Source organism: Phaenicophaeus curvirostris, chromosome 14 (genome assembly GCF_032191515.1).
Source record: "Phaenicophaeus curvirostris isolate KB17595 chromosome 14, BPBGC_Pcur_1.0, whole genome shotgun sequence".
NCBI lineage: Eukaryota > Metazoa > Chordata > Aves > Cuculiformes > Cuculidae > Phaenicophaeus > Phaenicophaeus curvirostris.
In genome coordinates this window covers 10944920-10962895 of record NC_091405.1, presented here as the reverse complement: position 1 = coordinate 10962895, position 17976 = coordinate 10944920, and positions in this window count along the sequence as shown.

Genomic DNA, 17976 nt, shown 5'->3' with positions numbered 1-17976 from the left:
TTCTTTTTTGAAGTATTTGTTGTGCCTGCCTTACTTGGTAAATGCACAAGTACAAAAGTGAGGGGCTTAGGAAGCACTTTTTCCCTGTTGTAACCACAGTTTCTCCGGTCGGTTCCATAAATACTACGACTGTAGAGCCTGCATGGATTTTGTTAATGCGCATTTGCTGTGTGAAGTGTAGGATGCAATAACAAATGCAAGTTGTTACAAGTGCCAAACTTTTGGTTTCCTCTCTGTGTAACAATAATTCAACTGTTCTCTTAAAATACAGAGATGCTTAAAATTCACTGTGTTCAAAAAAAGAGCGGTGGTTCTTTATTTTTTTAAAAATGAATGCTATTTAAAACACTGTAAATCTTTACTTTTTTTTTTTTTATTACAGTTCTGTGGGTTTGTGCTGCTCTTCACAGCTGCCTTGAGACATCACTCCAAGTGATGCACGTGGACACTCTGCTCTTTATTAGAGCACTAGTGTCATGCAAGTATATAGTAAATAGCAGCTGACCGCAGGTTTTCACATTTAAAATTATAACTGTTTAGCTAAGAGTGCAGTTCATGTGATTTAATCTTATCTGCAGAAGGAAAGCTGTGTCTTGGGAAGTGTGACTACCCACGGACACAGACATGCTGAAAATTGTAGCTAAGGTGTGTTTTGGTGCCACTCGCAGTGATGCTTTCCAAGGAGTTGTGCTTAATTTGGGATATGGATACTTTCTGCCTCTAATGTTAGCATCAAGGTTTGGAGGTTTGTGTTCTCTTAACCCTTTGGAGTATTTAAGTAGGTTCTTCGGGTCGGTAGGAGGGCTGTTAATTATGCACAAGATTGTTTTTCAGTAAGAAGCTACCGTTGCCATGTTAACCTGCGGTATTTCCTTGTACTGTTAAGGAACCGAGTACCAGCCTGCGTTTCAGTGATCAGTGCTGTAGCCTTTTGACCTTTGCCATCTTCTGTTGCTCTTCCTTGTTTGTTATGGGAGGCGAGAGCTGCGTTGGGAGGGTCTGTGATTCGGTGACGTGCCTCTTGTGAGAGAAAAGCGAGGAGATCAGTCTGATCACTTCAGATTGGGAAGGTGAGCTGGTAAAAGCAGACTTGGAGATATTGCCATAAGGCCAGTAAGATCTGGGTGAAGCACTGCTCGTTTTCTGTAGAGGTCACATCTCTGCTCCAAAGTTCATTGACAGATTGGGCTTTTTTTAATGGGAAGTTCCTTACTATAGGAAGGGTTGCAGACAGACTTTAAGGTGACAGCTCTGATCAGCCATGCCCTGTGCGGCTCTTTAGTCTCTCTGCTGTTGTAGTCCAATAATCACTTCTCTCAAATTTTTTATTAGCAGGTAAGCTAAAATAATGGAGTAAAACTATGCAAAATGCTTACCTTGATGAATACCTGCTAAAAGGGATTAAGATGAATAGAAGAATTGAGTTATAAACTGGTACCAGCAGGCAATTGTTCTAAATTTATTTGTGATACAAAATCTTAAAGGTATTTTTAAAAACTGCTTATTCCAGGTAGCTGCTTATTAGTTGTTAAAAAAAAATTTATAACGCGTAAAAGATTTGTTTGGAATAGTATTAGAAGGTTATTTGAAATAATCTAGGGAAATGTCTTGAAAAGTGAGCTGAAAGATTGGAACTTTTCAATATAAAAGATTAAATCTTGTTACCCAGTATTTTTGCAGGGTTTCATGTGAATAGTGAACACCTGCCAGAGCACATCAGTACATGCTCAATGCCATTGCCTACCTGTGCCCTTGAATTTTCATAATGAAATGAGACTGTACTGAGCTCTTGTAAAAGCCGATGGATCTGATTACAATAATAGGATAGAAAGACACATCCCCAGTGCAAGTAACATTATTTTATTGATAAAACATGAAAATGTAATTTTACATTTTTAAATACTAGGTGCTTTTGAATTACCACTGAATGCCCTTGATTTATTTTTCTTTGCCTTTCCTCCTTCCTTTCTTTTCAGTTAATGCTAGACATTCTCTGCTTTGGTCAGGTTTTTTTAATCTGTAGTTCTAAATCCAGTCAGTGCCTGAAAGAAGCTGTTTTAGCAGGCTGTACAGTGGGCTGCTTTTAAAGTTATAATTTCTGTGCATTCTGTTAGCGTGCTGCACCTCTACTCATTTCAGAGTAGAAGAAAAGATGTGGAACAATGTTGCGCCTGATGAATGCAAGACCCATCCTGGAAAGTCTAAATTTCAGTATGCGGTAGGCTTCGTGCTACAAAAACCTTATCCCTGGCTGTTCTTGAGATTCTCACCTTACTGATCTCACCCACTAAAGCTTTGGCTAGGCAGCATCTGTTTTATTAATTTACACATGGTAGCAGGAAAGCATTATCATCCTTGTTGCTCATTGAACTATTTTTAGATCTTAAAAAACAAAATCTGCTAAATTATAAGTAAATGAGTGCACTGGGATATTTGGCAAGGTGAACAGAGCTGACGTTCTTTAAAGTTCTCATTATTGTTAGAGCTTCTTTCTAAAAGAAAGCCAAGGAGTACCCTCTTAAGAAATACTTTCAAACTCTTTCAGAACTAGTCTTAAACTAGTCCGAAGAACTCTTCTAGATTGCTTGTAGAAACTGGGATCTGTTCTAGCTTGTTTTTGTGGGGAAACAGATGCTAAGTCAATTTTACAGGTTTTTTTCTATCTCCCTGACTTCCAAACCCCAATGATTTGCTGCTTGTACTTAAGGGTCTGAGATTGTATTTTGCAGTGTATGGGGACCATTCTATCATATCTTAGTTTAATCAATGTAAACACCAAGCCGTGTTCTGGTGGACTCCTGGAAGGTAGCATTACAGTGCTAAGGGAGGGGGAAAAGTATCAGTAAAATAAGATCCTCCTTATACTGCATGTGGCCTTGCTGTGCGGATCTCATAGGGCAAGAGGCCTGTTTTGGCACAGAGCTTATGTACTTGGTGCCTCTCGCTGCCCTTGGTGTTTGGGAACGTGGCTGGGACATTGTCTGGCTGCGGAGTTGTTGAACCCCAGAGTACTCGCGGCTGTGGCAGGCTGAGAGTTGCCCCCCAAGCCCCCACTGAACCAACAGATGCGGATTTCTGGGCATAACCTGTGCACAGTGCCACTTTCCGCTCTCAGTTGTTGTCTTTTGCTCTTATTAACAAGACTTTGCTTTTACTCTTGTCTCAAATTTACTTCTGAACGCATTGCTTTTGTCGTTGATCACTAGCAAGAGTGTGCGTGGGCTGGAGGACAAATACACAAACTTGATTTTTTTTCTGTGTGCTGTTTTTTTGCACATCTCTACATCTTTTAACTCCGCTCAGTGCATGTGGGCAGAGTGCTTAATACACAATGAAATGACTTTTCATTAAGATTGTAAAACTAATATAATCCGGTTTAGAGATCACCTGAACATCTGTAAGCAATCCTGGAGGTAGAGCATGTGCCGCCCACTTTGTCCGTGGGGAGAACCCTCTATTCCCTGCTACCTCATTTTTTTTTTCTTTGCACTTTGTCAAATCTTTTGTTTTGTTATAAAGTGTGTTCTGTCCTTCAGTAAAAAGCTAAAAGCAGACGAGAAGCAAGGCAGAATGATGCCATTGTCCAAGGACAGTTTAATTTCATTTTAAATGCATCTTTCTGTACAAACAGACCAAGGCTGACCTGCAGCTGCTGTAAAAAGTAAATTAAAATTTATATTACTTGAAAATAACTATTATGCTTGTAAATGAGAGAAGCAATGGAAAGACTGTCCTGATAATTTTTAAATAGGAAAAAATCTGTTTAAAAATTAAGGCTCTGCTCTTTTAAGGACAGATCAAATAGTTTTCTCTCGTCTTCTACTCTGTGCTGTTTTGCCTGTGAACTTGATTTTTCTGTAATATCTTAACCTGATTTTTTTTTTTGGTAGAGGTTCCCCATTTATTCACCTACAGAGAAAAAACTGTCCAAATAAATACCAACTATTTGCCCACTTCCTTGGGATCTTCAAGTATGCAGGGTTTTGCTTACCTTGAAGAATTTTTTTTAAAAAGTGTGTTTTCTTCTGCTTCTAAAGGTGCTATTTTGACATATTTTTTAATTCCTTACACTGTGCTTGACTTCTTCTTAAAGTACCAATGTAGGCTGATAATCAGCTCATGTTGGTTCTCTGGCTTTTGTTTGAGTGTTCAGTCTTTTTTAGAAAACATCCCTTTTCATAAGACAGTTTCCGAACTGTCAAAGGCCTTAATAATATAAAATTTAATGAAAAATTGCTGCCTTTTTTTCTGTCTTTGTAAAGGAAAAACCAAGAAATGCTTCATGGGGAACATTTTCGTCTAAAATTTTAAGTAGCAGCTCCTATTAACTTTGAATTAAATGTAGCAAATATTTTACTGGTCATGCACAAATAGCAGGGATAAAACAAGGAGTTATTCATTTCTCCGCAGACTGTACCAATTAGCTACTAATTCCAGAGCCTTCTTTTGGCATCATGGTGGCTATTCAGTAAATATTAATCTTCTTGGGCTGGATCCCAGGACTCGGCTGTGTGTTGTTCCCTGCTTCTCTGGGACACACTGACCTCTGTGGCTGCTGGAGCATCTGGATGTTGGGCCAGGTATGGGCTGTGCCTCAAACCTCATCTGTTCAGCCCTTGTTTGAGGCACACGTGTACCTGGCCAGGTCTGTTCACCCCAGAGGGTTTAATTGCCCTGTGCCAGGGGTGGTCAGGAGGTAGGAGAAGGGAAGCTACCGACTTCTGCCATCGCTAGAGTGATGTCAGCTTGGTAGGTCTGGGGAGGAGGCTCTCGTAGATGCAAGCCATGGAGCAGAGAGCTGAATTTTAGTCCTATGTAGGAACTTTGTTGTCATCCTTATGCTGTCTTTATATTTTTTGTTTAATCTGTATCATCAGTTTGGTTTAGGGAATTTGGTAGCTTCACGTTGCCATTCTGCGGTGTAAAAAATCGTACTCCAGCCCTGTCTGAAGCAGCAGGAAGGATGAGGAGATTGGTGCTTGAACTTGTCACATCTCCAGACATCGGGTTACTGCCTTTTCATAGGCTTCATGGTCCTAGTGGGGCAGTGTTTCTCAGCCTGTTAATCTAAGAGCCATTTAGCCTTTTGAAAATAGTCCAGGGACTGCTTTGTCCTTCTCCTACTTCACATGTTGGGTGCTGACCTCTAGACCATCTTAAGTCGTCCACACCATCCCTGTCCAGGAGCCACAGGCTGGTGTCCTTCATGAGGAGTTACGTGCAGCACTGTTTGAAAAACAGCCAGTAAACGAGGGACCATGGAGAACTCTACTGAGCTTGAAAATCCTTGATTCTCTTATTTTAGGGAAGGCTAAAGAGCAGCGCTGTTCATTGCCAGGGCTGTGCACAGAGCCTGAGCCCCGCAGCTGCAACCTGGCAGCATGGGTAAGGGTGAGTCTATCCTGTCTCTTAGGGAAGAGTAAGGTATAAAGGGCTGGGATCTAGTATTTTGTATTTGTTTTATTTAAATCTGAAAGTGTTGGAAGCCCTAGAACTATTTCTGCAGGGTGGAACAGCAAGTATTGGCCTAAATAACCAGGGAGTTCCTGGCCACCTGGTTTTCCCTTACACTTTTGGATTTGTTTCTTTTCTTTTTTTTTTTTTGAGAAAACAGAAACGTGTAACTGCTTCCCAGTTTGTATGCTTACTGTTGAAATTGTTTTAATTTTGCCTTCAAGAGGAAAAAGCAAAATCTATTAACGTTAGATGCTCTACCTTCAGAGTTTTCGCTCTGTAAACTGTTTATTTAGTATGTGAATCTTGTAGCATTGGGCTAAAGAATTCAAATACATAATCTATAAATGATGATTAATATACTTAGAGTCTGACTTTGTACTGTACAAATATTCTATTTTAGTGTAAAACTATGAAATAACTGCACTGATTAATCCAATTATGATATCTGTATTCCATGAGCCAGGTAATAGCAGAGTGATGGAACATAACGCCACATTGCTGCAGCTCTCGTAGAGCTTTCAGCCTTCTGTCAAATCTAAGATCTTGATAATTACTGGGATATTGTCAGAATATATTGCTGCTTTTTCTACCAAAAGTACATCAGCATGGTGTGGTAGAAACACTCACCTGGTCTTGTTTACCATCACTGGCATGGATTTTAACAACGAGGTTTATTCCCATCATCCAGCTGTTGTGCTTTGACTTCTGTATTAAAGATGTGTTTACTGTTACAGGCTTTTTATGTGCATGTGTTCTCTGTGGGTCTTGGAGCTTTATGTAGGAATGGAGTTTTTGCTTTTGTTTGTTGATGTGCCCACACCAGAATCTCCCTGTGTTGTTTTAAAATGAATCCATGAATCGCTTGAGGCCAGGCTGTGGAATGCTCTGACCCAAGTATGTTGAGTTACTTCTGTTAAAAAGAGGGAAAAATGAGACATAAATGCTCTTTGGCCTCAATCAATCTATGCAACACCAGAGAGCTGAATTCCTTGTGACACAAGACACATGGCTCTTGTGTCCTTCCAAATCCAGTCCTTGCTCCAAGGTTAGGAGAACTTGTATTCAGTGGCTGCTGAAGAACCTTGCATGAAAATCAGCTCTTGGTCACTGGTTTCCTCCCTCCCCCTGCCTTGCCTGTGAGTTTTAGGTGCTTTGACTTTGAATGACGTGCTGTCAAAGCGTGTCCCTCCTGTCTGTCTCATATGGTTGGACTCGATGATCCGATGGGTCTTTCCAACCTGGTGATTCTATGGTATTGCGGATTGGAGCTTGTCGTGTAAACCCACCAGTATGACTTACTCACTGGAGTACGTTAGGGGCGGCTTCGTTACTTTTGCACCTCTCTGCTCTAGAGTGTCAGGTGTTTAGGTGTAGGTCTTGCTTTTATGTTCCTGTGTTGTTCAGTTGTGGGCCTGGTGCTTACAGTTGACCAATGACATCTCAAATCCAGTCCAAGTAAGTTTTTATTTCCGCTGCTTCTGTGTGTATGTGAGTTTGATTTTGCTGCTTCCATGGCAATTCAGGGATAAATGCCTGTGTGGTCAGGACTGCTGGTAAAGGTTCTTTGTTCTCCCGTTGCTTCATTTTTCCAGTGAAGTTTGTTCCTTGTGTTCCTCTTCTTCCCTGTATTAAATACCAGTAAACCCAGGACACTTTTTTCCCCTAGTTCAGCATCCCACGAGTAGCTCTCTCTACCAGTTGATCGTGTCTTCTCGCCTTTACGTGTGTTCTTCTGAGTAGTTTGCCTCTATTTGTCATGTACTTGTCCCACCTTGTACCTCAGACTGCTTCTCCCTCCTGACTCCTTTTAATATATTGTCTTTCTTTAATTCAGGTCAACCTTGATTGGTTTCTCTGATTTCAGAAAGGGATTTTGGTGCATAACACAGGAAACAAACAGAAAATCTCTGTGCAGATGTCTGTGTATATTCATTCCCTCCCCAGCACATACAGTGTAGGGGGTTCAGCCTATTCTATTCCTAACCCTAGTTTTTCCCTAGTCGTAGGCAGAACAAAGTCTGGAGGTATTTCTTATTACTTTTGGCAATTGAGACTATTTGGAGATTTTCTTCTTCGAAGTAGCCACTGCAGCTGAGCAGCTGGCAATGCGAGAGGGTTGTTATGCTTCCATATTCAGTATTTTTAATTGAGGAACAAATAATTTATTTTGGGGAAAAATGTAAATTTTTTTGTATTTGTATGTCAAAGTGGCCTTTATAGGAAAAGCACATAAAATATTTAGATTAAAATTGCTTAGTTGTGTAATTTTAGTGGGGATTTTTGTATTGACAGGGTTTCTATGCAGTTTTCGAAATATACTTGCTGTTTTGTGTTAGAATTATCGGAAATATTTTTAAAAATCTGTATTACCACATATTCCATGGTTGATCCCTTTACTATCATTCCTTTTGAATACTACAGAGATTCTAATTAACCCTGTATATTAATTTTCCCCCACATATATTTGCATTAAGTCAATATAATGAGTTATAGCGTGGGTATGTAGCTTTAAGGGAATAAGCCTAGTAGTGTAGCTTAATTATGGAGAGATCCTTTTGGAGAAAGGCGGTACACGGTGTTTCAATTGCACTTAGAAGACTAAACTAGCAAATAAAGTTTTTGCTGTACCTCGCTGGGAATTTTTGACTGTTTCCATCCTACAGTGTTTACACTCGAGCGTTATTTTAATATGTACTGTTTGTGCAGTAAGCAATTCTCCTTCGTTCTGTTGGGTTAATGCTAACCGAGAGGACAAGTTTTGGAAAGTGTGTGGTATCCAAATGGATCTGATGTGATTTTGGAGGAGGGAGGAGAGGGTAGTTATATCCATCAGTGTATTTTTGTGTTTAATTATGTACACATTTTCACATTAGGTGAGACTAAAGTAGCTGAACTTAGAATTGGCTTGTAAAATCAGTGGCTGAGGGGGAGGAACAGAGAATGGGTTTGCAGAACTGCAGGCAAAAATACCCTTTAGTTGCTGCAGTGCAATTGCCTTGACTGCCTATGCAAAGTATAACCAGAGGTTCATATATCAGACCCTTCGGTTACTGCTCTGATTTTACTTTCTGTTCTCAAGGTGGTGTTGTAGGGCTCGCTATGTAGAACCTTCCCGGGAATGTTTGTCAACTGGCACTTCAGTTGTATCACTTTATGTTTGTATTTTAATTTTTGTTTCTGTAAGAGATACTGTGTGGTTCGTGGGTTGGTGTAAGGGCAAGCTTTTAGGTGTAGTAACAGAAGAACACGCATGCTACCATGTATTCTCACAATTGAAGAAAAACGTGCAATTTTAATGGCACTTTGACCTATTGCTGAAACATTGGGTTTTGCAATGGAACAAACTCAACAATTGAAAACACTGTGTCTACATTAGATGTTTTGAAAGTGAAGAAAAAGGCAGTTACTCCAATTGTACCCACAGATCATTTGGTGTTGATTTTTTAAATTTTCTTTTTTTAAGAGTTTTTGATCTGGTTTTGGAAAAATACACATTTCTTGGTTTACTTTAGTTGCCACAAATTGCCCAGTGCAGAGTCTGGTCCACTTCCATCCATTTATTTTCGTGGAGTAGTTGCACATAAAATTGTAAGAGCAGAGCAGGAAAGCTGTTGGGTTACTTACCAGTAACCTCCCTTGCAGAATCGCTTTGTGGCTCGTGCGCGATACGGAAGCAGACAAGAGAATTTTCCTGGATTAAGTAGCACTCGCTTCGGTTTACGTGTTCGGTATAATGTTGGGTGACTAAAGGGAGGTTCCCTTTTTAAAGTATTTGACTTGTGCTCTGGGGACTTAGTTGCCACTGTGCAAATTGTGCTGTAATATTGTACCAAGGATCAGTGAAAGTGTTTTATCTTTTTTAATGTCGTTTGTATTTGACCGGGTTTTATAAATGTAAGAAAACAGAGTGTTGTATTTTGATCTGAAATTTGCGTATGGTAAAAGTAACTTTGCTTTATGTATTGGAGGTTTGTTCAGAACTTGAATTATTTTATAGAAGGGTACAGACCAAAATTAATTGTCTTAAAGGTGTTTAATAAACTAACCAAATAAAACATTGATGGTTTGAAAACTTGTTAACTGCTCCTTATGCTTTTTCTTTCCATTTTTAACAGAAAGGAAGAACGTAATTCAAGATTTTCTCCCAAGGTCTTACGAAAAATGAAAAAAAAAAATAGTAGATTTTATAAATATCATCTCCCATGAGTTATCTGTTTTATTATTAAACATTCCTGCATGCCAGAAGTTTAATTAAAGGGGAAAACCCAAAGGAAATAAATGGAGGAGGAAAGGCTAAGGAAATAAAGGAGGCGGGAGCAGTCCCTCTCTGGCTCTGTCCAGGCAGTCAATGTTTACGGCCGCTGGGCCGTGGATGCTGGCAACAGCCACTCCAGGAGAAACGGGAGTGGGAAGGAGGTGTCCTGCTCACCTGCTCACAGCTGTTTGACGGGCTCTGTTCTCCTCTGCAGTCACCTTCACTCATACTGTTCACAAATGCTGCTGCTTTCATGTGACCTTTAAAAGCAAAGGAGAAAAATATGTGAAGCGTAACTGCTCCCAAGGGCGGGTACAAACAGCTCATTCCAGGGCTGCCAGCGACCCTCGCTTGCACCACGGTTTGCATACGAAACCTCCAGTTACGACACCTGGACTTCTTTAAGATGCCAATCAGCTCAAATTAAGCAATATGCTTCCTTCGTGCTGCGTTTCTCCCTGTTCTGATGAACCAGCTGTTACTTCTGCGAGCGCTGCCTCCGCTGAGACACAAGAGCCAGAGTTAAGAGCTTTGGGCTCTTACTAGGAGGGAGACCATCCTCTGTGACTGCACGTGGGGGTGCGACGGCAGCAATAACCTCAGCCACTCCCGTAGTCCTATACCTATTGAACTTCAGGAAAATACATGATTGCATCCAGAGCTCTGTCTACCTTTTCTTAAACAGAAGGACATCGAGGCGAGGCCAATTGTGAAGTAGGATTCGAAGAGCTGAGTTTTGGGGTAGCTTGGTCGAGGGGAGTGAAGGGGGTAGGCACCACAGCGTCAAAGCAGAGTGCAAAACTGGATGCTGTAAATACGTATTCTAAAAGAGACTGTGGGTATTAGGACAGAAAGATAGATATTTGCTGCAATAAAAAACTTTTCTTAGTTCACCAGCCGTACCTAGAGGAGCACAGGCCCTGAGCTGCCAGCCAGGTTGGTGCAGAGAGCTGGAGGCCTCCCATGTAAACATGGACTGATGATAGGGAATCTCGTGTTGATTTACCCTTGTTGCTGGTGTTCCCATGGTTATGGCTGCGTAGATGGGCTCTGCCATATCTCCCCTGTCTTTCTGAGTCTTGGAAACAAAGACAGGAGGGTGAACTTGGATTTATCTTTATTCCACAGCCTGGAATCCTAACAGAAAGGGAAGAGGCCTGCTGCCTGGTTTTCTTTACCTTTTACGCAGAGAGGAAATATAACTTGAAGTTTCCTTTTCTTCCTCTTTTTAACCCTCATTTTTTTCCCTAAATTATCACAGAAGAAATCCAGAAATGGTTCCTTAAGCAGGATTGTCAGCTGAGGCACTCGGCGCTGGGGAGGAAGGCCTCCCTGTGCCTTCTTAAATGCAAGGCACTTGCCAAGAAGGCTGCATACTGAGTTGGTGCCACAGGGCTGATGTCTGTGCTACAGTTGTCCACGAGCTTCTACCCCACCCTGAGAGAAGAGTGCCCCACCAGCTTTTTCCTGGCAGAACGTCCTAGGAGAGGCAATGCAGTTGGCAAAGGCCCCTGCAAGTCGGAGCTCTGCTGGAGGTGTCTTGGGGTGTGAGCAGCTCTGGCTTTGAGGCACCTAGTGCCAGTGCCTCCTTGTTAAAAGGTGGCATCTGGGTCCTTTGCAGAGCCCAGGTCTCAGAGCAGAGTTTCACCAGACTGAGCTTTCCAGGTGAAGGAACAAAACGAGGTGATGTGGGAAGGACAACAAGCTTTTCAGAGCAGGTAAGTGCCTCCTGGCCACCAGAATCTCAATGCAGGCAGCAAGACCCACTTTTTGTTAAGCTCTGTGTTGCTAACTCAGTCCTTTGGCACAACAGTCACTGGAAATAGTAAAATTAACTGAAGAATTAATTGCCATTCAGAATTCAATACAGCCCTCTAATTTTTCTGGAAGCTGTTGCAAAGTCAGTTTCAAAATTGATGCAGAGTCCACAGGGTCCTGGGAAAGGTGCAAGTTATTTGAGATGAATGTTGTTGCCATACAACATATTTTGACTGCCGCTCCAGGTGAAGCCTATGGCTTCAGATCTCTTCTTTCTGCTTTTTCTCCAGTGTATTTGGATGTGCGCAGACCGAGCTCTGTCACGTGTGGTCTCTAAGGAATTGTGAACCCCAACACCGTGGGCTGGGCTGAAGGAGTTGGCTAATGGAGAACTTACGGTAAGAGCAAAATGTATTTTTAACCACCAGGATATGCTTATCGTCAGGAAAGGGCAAGCAGCACTCCTATCTCTCCAGGGAAAGGGAAGTGTTGACTGTGACTTTAGTTTTGTCCAACTCCTTTCCAAACTATGGAAGTTTTTTTTTCTTGCTGAGACTTGTTGTTGGATTAAATCAGGGAGTTAAATAGACATCAGTCCTGGGTCACAGGTGAAAAATATTAAATGCCAGGCATGTGTTGTTTTTCCATTGCAAGTCATGTACGTTCAGGAAAGACCTTTGGAAAGAGCGCTTTGAAATGGCTCTGGTTTGCTTTTTTAAACATACTAAGAGCCCGTCCAGAAGCTTTTAATTTTTCACGGTAACTTTGATGTTTTCTGTCTTGAAGAGGAAAACAGATTCCCCTTGCAGTCCTTTTCCCCACCCTGCTGCCTCTGGAACACTCAGCACGTCGTGTCCTGTGATCTTGCGCTGCATTCTGGCTTGGGTGCTTTGCTCAGGAGGCTGGATACATCCTCTTGCTGCCACGGTGCCCGTTGAACGCTCTGCCACCCGGGGTGAGTGGCTGCTGGATGCAGGCGGCCGGTCTCTGCTCCCTCCGTACCTGCACCCAGGGGTGTCCGGCCTTGAGACGAGAGTGCAGGGTTCACTGTACCAGCAGCAGGGCCCTGACGTTTTCCACAGCCTGCTCTGCTCCCCTGTTCCTTAATCCTGATCCTGCCCCAGGACTAGAAAGGCGTTTGTGAGACATGTTTCAGGACAGATGATAAGGTGCCTTTCAGGACACCTCGACAGGAGGGGTTTTGCTGATCCTGTAAATACAGGCTTCCCTGTTTCAGTCAGTGGCGGGATTCACAAAGAAAAGAACCGCTTTGAAATGCTAAAAGCTGCCTGACCAAAGAGACAGGGTGTCACCACGGTCCCTGGCAACATCCCCACCTGCCAGCAGCGCTGCTGCCCACCTCCTCAAAACCAGCCTCCCGTCATCTTCTGCTGCAAGACCTTCCTCTCCCTCCCTCCCATCAGGCTCCCTTCTGCCCTTCCCCAGTGGCCCCTTCACTAAGGATTGTTGAGTCTCTAATACTCACGCTCTTTGCGGTCTCAGATTTAAAAGCTGTAGCCCATACACTGAAATAATTGCACGGTGCCGCAGCACCGGCTGCGCTCTCCTCGCAAAGAGACGGCCGGGCAGCGGGTTCACTGTGACCCCGTGGCCTGCTATCCAGCCCGCTTACGGTTCACCTCGGTTTTTCTTTCATCACTGGATGCGGTGACCCTAGAGGAATGGGGAAGGCTACGCTGTGCTGCTCCTCCCCACGGAGTGGGTTTGTCCTAGATTTATTCTCCTTGATGTTCTTGTGTCTGAGTGTGAGTCAGCCCGGGGACTGCTCGGTCTGGGATCTGAATGTCTCCTTGGAAAGGGCCTCTCTGTTCCCACCAGCTGCCCGGGTTGCTCTCTGTGAAGGGCTTTGACATCAGGTGGGGCGATTCTTTGCTTTTTGCTATCTGTGCTTCAGCAAGTTTCCCTGATTTGCAATTAAATCTTCTTTCATGTTGGTTTTAATTGCTCTCTGTTCCCCGTGCTACAGAGTAATGCTGAAGAATCCGTTTTCGGCCTCTGGTCTCCTCATTTCAACAGTGTCTGTGCTATTCTCCTTGCTGTCATAGTGTGAAATATTCAGGGAGAAATGTGAAATTCCCTCATCTGAAAGTCACGTACCACATCTTAGAGCTTGCCATGAGGCATGGGAACGTTCCTGGCTCTACCTGCTTTGAAGAGCAAACAAAGGAAAGTTGCAAGCTGTCTGGTCTTGGCAGATGCTTTGGACACCAGCCAATTTTCATGGAATTAGGTTGTTACTGTTAGTTTATTTTTTGTCAGGAATTGAGCGATTCCTCAATCATTTTTCCATTTTCCTAGAGCAGCTTGTGAATCACACGCAACTAAAACGAAGGAGTGCTGCTTCCCTTTGATGTACGGTAATCTAGCCTCATTTTTGTTATTGCTCCCTGGAATTTTCCATTTTATTTTGCATATTTCAATGAAAGTTGGAAAAGAACCCTCCCAGTGCCTTGTACTGGTTTAAAGAGAACAGGAAGGTTGTGACAGCTAAAATGAAAACAAAACTGTTTTGCAGCTGAATGCTTGTGTAACTCGTGTTAAGAAAGGAGTCAAGGAAAGGGCTGAGGAAGAACATCCTGACATGAACCCTTCAGGTGAGGGGCAGTGACTAAGGTTAAACAGTCCCTGCCCAGAGAAATGTGCTGGATTTACTGCTTGGTATGGGAACAGCGTTATGGCATTGTATTTATTTTCTTAAGTCAGAAAAGTGGCTTTAAAGGCAGGCACGTTCCGTTTGTCGCCATTCAGAGACGTAGTGTCAGCATCAGAGCCAAGAGCGCCACTACTCAGTTCAATGTTCACAGCATTTCCCAACTTTGTGTCCATGCTGAATGGCATTTTAGATGCTCCAGGTATTACTCTGGTGATTGACATAACCCAAAATCTTACAGTTTCCTGCTACCTACTATTAACTGCCCAGTTCAGCTTTCTAGGCTCCATTTTTTCCTTTAATCTAGCCTGTTCCTAGGAGCTGGTGTAATTAAAATGGCACCACCCTTGGACCTTGCTCTGAGATGACAAATGCTCCTTGGGTTTGCTCTTCATTGTACAAACACATTGTTATAAAGCCCCTAGAGATGAACTTTTTCTTGCCTGTGTGAATGCTGAGAATAATTTAGGGGTAGCATAGCTGTTACTTTATCCTTGAGTTTGAAAAGGGAGTTATATTATTATTATGGTTTTTTCATACCTGTAGAAGTTAATCTGATCTAGAAGTCTTCTGTTTCCTCTCTTTCATTGTCATTGGCAGTGTGGTGAGAGAACACCTTCCTAGAGGGTTTCTCTGGGACATCCAGTTCTGTTTATGTACTTCAGATCTGTGGTGAAATAAACAGAAATGTCCTCTTTTTATGGTTGCATTTAACCATTTGGAAAGGAATATTATCTGGGTCAGAGAACACAGGAATACCACAGTTTAATAGAGGAAACAGCCACGATCACAGCCACAGGCATCTATAATCCTGTGCGGTTTCTAGAGAAACCTGGAAGGAAGGAATCTTCCATAAAATTACTTGGGCTGGATCAACACCCTGTTTCTAACACGTGATGTCAGCATTACTCTTGGGGTTGACCCTGAATTATAAGCAGCACTAACATTGCAAAGTAAGGCCCAAATCTGACAAATATTTAGAGCTATGCTTAGGTTTTGTATTTGCAAAGTCTACGGTCTGACTTTGCGAGGCCCCTGTGAACACAGCAGGCTGCTAGACAGGGAGGTGTCGCTTGGACCTGGAGTGATACAAGGTTGAAAGCAGAACAGACGGGGAAACCTGAAAATTTGGACTACCAAGGGAGTGCTTTCTCAGCAGAGCTTCTCCCAGGTTCTTCCACCACTCCCCCACTGTACCAGTTTATTAAAGAGACCTGAAAAAAGAAAACTAGTTCCTGCCAGCCTGGGTGACTCCTATCACAGCTATGACAGGTTTATTCCATTTGCAAGTCAAAACAAGTTTCTTCTTTCTCTTGAAGGTACGTAATTATCAAGATCATCCTTTATTGCTACATCCGTTACCATTGCATGTAATCTTTGGGTATTTGCACTTTCCTGGCACAGTCCTGATTGGCAAAACAAAGCTGGCGTGTGAGATAAGTTTAGCGTAAGAGACTCTTCTCACTAACGCTGGATGCCATGAATCAGAATGAATAAATTATTTGTCCAAAGCACAAAGTAGATTTAGTGTTTCTGCACTGCAGTCCTACTAAATCAGGAATGTCACCAAATTCACAGATATTGCCTAAAAATATTAAATTACCATCTCATAAATATGATCTGCTTCTATTTGTATGGCAGGCCTCAAACCTTAACCATTAATTTTTTTCTATAAACAAAAAAACTCCTAGAAAAATTGAAATTATGGGAGTTTAAATTTTTTTCCATGCTAAAAACATGTCACAAAGGTAGTAGTTCTGATTGGACAATATATTGTTTGGAGCCAGAAAAGCATCTACAATTTCAGCTGCTTCCCTCAGTTAATTGTTGTTTTTTATTTGTCCAACTGCAAGTAACCTACCTGCTGGTTATCAGTGAGTGAACTGCAGGTAGCAGTTAGGACTGATAACACTGGTGAACTGTTACAAGAAGCTCAACAGAGATGAAGACAAATGTCCAGCAATGAGGACAAAGGTGTGTCTGGTGGCCCTGGTTCTGGTCCTTGCCCTTCTTGGCACCATCTGTGTGACTGATAGGCTAGAGAGAGGCAGATCTTTGGACGTGCCAGAAAGTCATTCAGGATCATCCTCTGAGATGTCTTGACTTCAAAGTCAGCTCATACCTTGGAGGAGGTGCTTCCATCTTGTTCCCTGTTCTCTGACAGGAGAAAGAGAACTGACTGGTCTGCAGTGCTAACCTGCGATGTCCGAGAAGCTCTCACCCCTGACAGCAGGGCCTGTTCAACACACGTGGTAGCTCCAGATGATATTTGGGGAGCAGAGCCAGCACAACAGGGTGTAGACTAGGGGAAAGGAGGAAAGGCTGCCCATACAGGTGGCTGATACCATCACAATTGAAAGGACTTTATTTATACCTTCTGACACACAGAAGAGCCTGCTCTCAGCTGACTTCTGAGAGATAAGTGTAATTTTTTGCACTGCTGCTCTGAAACTCTCGTGTAGCTGCAGGGGTATCTCCTTTTGCCATAGGGCATAGCAAGATGCAAAGAGATCTTGCCTTTAATGCTTCAGTGCACAGTGATGCTGCTGGAAGGAGGAAGTATGAACAAGACGAAACTGCTCCAGCACCTTTAGCTCTCCCTGCTCACTCTCTTTGCTTTTCCTGTCATCTTAGTTCTCTTCTACTGCTCATCAGAAATGTGCAGTGCTCTCCAGGGAGATGAGCTTCCTGTGAATGGCCCCTGATGGCTCGGGACAGCTGAGTCCTTTCCCTGAGAAATTTAAACAAGCCTTTTCGGTAGATTCACGCATTTCAGTTGGCTTTCACAAGGCTAGCTGGTGACAAGTGATGTCATAAGCTTCCTCTGAGACTTCTCAACCAAAGTATTATGCAAATTGTATGTAAACTTGTTCTCACCATGTGAGGTAAGTCATGCCTGAATGCCATTTTTGTTGATGGATGTCCTGGGGCTCAGAGTGCCATGTCCTACCAGGTGTCCCCTGAGGCACACACCAACCCCTGACCATCCCCCAGGCAGTGGAGAATTCAGGAACACTGGTGGCTCACGAAACCTCCAGGGCTCAAGCTTACACTTGGAAAACCCTCCTGCTGCAGCATCCAACCCTCCCACGCGGCAGTGGGGTTCTTGTGCCACATCAGCATCTTTGTAGCTCTGCACATAAAGGAGCTGCTCTCACTCAGGCCACAGGGAAACCCACAGCAGCCGTTCAGTGGGAGAAGCTCTGTATGTGGCCACCATTGCAGGCAGAGATGGACTCACACCCAAAACGGAGGATAGAGAGCTGCCTGGGTGGGCCGTGCGAGCAGCCCCACGCGTCCTTTCTCTCAGGGGCTGGTGGGTGGTGCTGGCCAAGCCCCAGCCTGCACCCCACAGCTAACACAGCCAGGGCCAGAGCTTCCTGGGGATGCCGTGGTGCTGCAAACACACACGGCCTTGGTCATGTACCATGGACTGACCACATCCGGCTCTCCGCCACTTGCACACGGTGCCAAGTCCCACTTCCTCTGATGCTCTTTCAGTATTAGCACGGCAGGTCATATGTCTGATGGGTGCAGGGACAGGGAAGTCTGATCAAAGCCTTTTGACTTGTTTGCGTCTGGCTGGGGTCTGCTCCCTTTCTGTTGCTCCTCCTGAGCCCTCTTCTAGTCTTCCTTTCATTTGTTTTTCCTCCCCTGAAAGGGCTTGGCAAAGCTGTGCCTACAAACTGCCACCAGTAAGCCCCCCCTGGGAGTGCCTCTCTCTTTGCTTCCTCTAAGATCATGGCTGTTTGGTTTGCCAGCTGGAGAAGGAGACCATGGTATCACCAAGACCTGTGACTTTGGGGTATAAAGCATACTTTATTGTGATTTATAG